Below are 3,720 nucleotides of genomic sequence, written 5' to 3'. Positions count from 1 at the left end.
AAGGCCCTAGTAGTCAGTGCTTAATCTTTGTGTATTAATTATTAATAATTAGTTCTCATTTAAATAAATAAATAAAAATACTTGCTATAGTGTGGGCGTTGAAAACACTTCGTCATTATTTATATGGAATACAGGATATCAAAATTTTTACTGACCATCAACCACTAATATTTGCTAACAACAAAATGAAAAGGTGGCGTGCATTTATTGAGGAATTTAAGTTTTATTACAAGCCCGGAAGAGAAAATGGATGCTTCTCACAACTTAAATTAGATCACCTCATCCGAAACTATGCATAGTGAGATATCATCAAGTAACGTAATAAAGACAGTTAGAAACTCCGTAAATCAATTTAGAAATCAGCTATTGTTATCTAACTCAGGCTCATGCAGTAGAAATATAAAAATTATTTTCCAAAAAATTATTAGACATACTATCACATACAATTCAGTTGAAAGTCTCATTAAGTGTTTAAAATTTGCTATTAACCCTGACGTTACCAATGGAATACACTGTACTCYTCCCATATTGGGTGAAATTCAAAACTCTATAGTATCGGCATTTCCTGGCGTTAAGTTTATTCATACTGAGCTCTTCGTCATTGACTTAATCAATAAGAATGACCAACTGGAAACCATTAGAACCGAGCACAATCGGGCCCATCGAGGGTTACATGAAAACTTGCAGCAAATTTCGCGAGAGCACTATTTTCCAAATATGAAAAAATTACTTAAAACAATAATTACAAACTGCAAAATATGTTTAGAAAATAAGTACCAACGTAAACCACCAGATGCATTGATAGGTCAAAGCCCACCTAATAAACCAGGAGAAATCCTTCACATTGATGTATTTATAACTTCCAAACATTTATTCCTGACCTGTGTAGACAAATTAACTAMATTTGCTATCGTGAAACCTATTGCGTCCARAACCATGATCGATATCAGATATGCACTTTTACAAATCTTGCTGGTATTCCAAAATTCTAAAACTATCGTTTCCGACAATGAAAAATCACTGAAATCAAACTCTATTACAKCACTGCTTAGAGACAATATTTCCATTATTCAGTTTTTTATACCAACTCTCCACAGTACAAATAATGGTCAGGTGGAAAGGTTTCATTCCACACTACTTGAAATTATCCTATGTATTAAGCAGCAGCAGCAAATTGATGACATTATCGAATTAGTATTATTAGCAACGCATAAGTACAATTGCAGTATTCATTCCGTGATTAATGCTAAGCCAATTGATGCGTTTCACGGGAACTCAGAAGAAGGTTTAGTAAGTCTTAGGAAGTCTTTGGTTGCAGCTCAGGAAGATACTTTAAAAAGGCGTAACCAAAATAAAAATATGAAAAMATATCATCCCGGTGAAATTGTCTTCTTGAGGCGCAACAAAAGACTTGGCAACAAATTGGATAAAGTGTTTTTACAGAAAATTATCGAGAAAGATATTGGTACAACAGTTTTAATAGATGGCAAAAGAATACATAAGATCAATCTTAGATAAAACATATTATTTAGTAAAAMGAAGACAAGAGAAACACCTTGACAAACCGAACTTAAAAAAGTAAACAAAACCAACCACTTTTTTCATGTTTTGAAASATCATATTTTTTTTCTCTTTTGCTTTAAAAATTGTTAATTTAATAACTTTACGTTCTAAGAAGAAGAGTGACTATTTAAATTTAAATACCCACTGTATAACTTTATAAGACATATTGTAATTACTTTAAGATAAGTAATTGCTTCCGCAAATTGAATGTTAGTGACTGTGTAAAGATTCGCCAATCAACAGGCACATACCAACATCGAAAACAGCCTGGTTCAGAAAGAATTTACTTCGATCCGAGGACGTTCGATTTTAACAACGGGGGTAGTTAAGGTATCATCTTTGGATGATTGATTTTGCTACTCATTTTCGTATGCTGGGTTATGTTKGAAATCGCTTTTGACTGATCTATTTTGTTCTTCATTTTCTTATTCCTGGAATAACGTAAGAAYTTTGATGCTTYGCTKTCAAACGCARCAACCCTKCATCAACCACAAAGTAAATAGKGATGATGACGTTCACMTTCCTGGARTTCCAGCACATTAAATGCATAACGGTACTAATAATGKGGAAAAATACTGACGCTAGTTGACAGCGTCAGAAGGTTATGAGAAAATGAAAAATCATTGGATCGATCATTATAAAAGTGGCCATCAGCAAGAGGAGTTGAATTATCATAAACTTAAAAGTTATATTCATCTATATTCAGTTGTATTCATCTACATACATATATTCAGTTGTATTCATCCATCTTTATAAACATTAATTAAACAATAAAATCTGAGTGAAACCACAAAAATATAATTTATTGTATTAGTTGAAAGTTGCACATATTAGTTTTAAGTTTTAGTTTCTAGTTTTACTTTTTTATACAAATGTGAATTTGCAGAATTATAATTATTATATTGAAGTAAACTTAATCTTGTATTTTATTTGCTTTTTATAACAAGTTGACTTTTTCTGCCGAATGTAATAATAATAGGCAAGTTATCAGCTTAAGTAAATATGGTTTTATAATTAAATTAAGCAAAATAATATGAAAAATACTGAATTTTACTCAAAATAATTGAATTTCTAAAAGTAACAAATGGGTAACAAATCGAGCTAATAGATATGATTGTTACTGCTTTAACCATTCTGCTAACATGGTTATATATTACAGGTAACAAACTGCTAACCAAAATAATAACACTAACAGATATTTGGTTAGTAAATACTTTTTGTTAYGCATAAGTAAGCTATGCGCTAGCAAACATACTTGTAACAGACTGTAAAGAGATTCGATAACAAATGTATGTATTTTGTTAGAACAAGGCAGCAGATATTTGTCATTGGTTAGAGTGAGAAAACCATTGAGCATCAGATGGCTGTGTTACTTTTTTCCCACTCGCTGAACAAAAGTAACAGATATTTTAACGTATGCAAAGTTAACAATAACAAGACGCTTACATGTTTGCTAACAGCTACTTATTTTGCAGGGGTTTCTTCTAGAGGTGTTTACCAGCAACACTGCAGTAACTGTTTTACTTTCTGGTTTTTGTAACCGCTAGATGGCGCGCACCGCTGCACAACAGTAGCGAGCAGAAGTGCTGTCTCTTGAAGTTGCATAAACAYCCTACTGTTTCATAGCGGTGAAAACTGTCTTTGTTCTTTGATTGGTTGATTAATACTGTAAATCATATTATAAAATATAATCTGCCTATGACTTTAACTCACACGTTGGTACCATCTCCCTCAACATTTAAAARAAAATGCTCTTGCCGTGAACAGCTCATTATTGGTTCCTCTAAAACCAAAAATATTTCGTTAGTTGCATCATAACTTTTCGAGAAATCGTATCCACCGACTTAAAAATTTTAGTTTTGAGATAAATACGTTAAGTGCGCTGACGTGGCCCGATGGGCGGACCACCGAAGATCTATTTGAAATTTTAGGGTACTTCTTTCTTTACTCAGTCCATATTTAAAGTTATGAAATATTAATAATTCATATTTGTTTCATAATAAAATATTTGCTCTATTATAAAACAGTTATTTTATTTCTACGAAATCTTAAAGCGAAATGAAAATAAAACCAATAGCTACAGGGTAAATCGACTAAGGTCGTCACGTTGATCACTTATATATGTATGTAACCGGTTTTTCAATTGAGCGCTACAAA

The sequence above is a fragment of the Bactrocera latifrons genome, unplaced genomic scaffold (genome assembly GCF_001853355.1).
Source record: "Bactrocera latifrons isolate USDA-ARS-PBARC rearing strain unplaced genomic scaffold, ASM185335v1 scaffold_1176, whole genome shotgun sequence".
Classification (NCBI taxonomy): Eukaryota; Metazoa; Arthropoda; class Insecta; order Diptera; family Tephritidae; genus Bactrocera; species Bactrocera latifrons.
The sequence above is the reverse complement of the archived record's forward strand: the minus strand, read 5'-3'. Positions refer to the sequence as shown.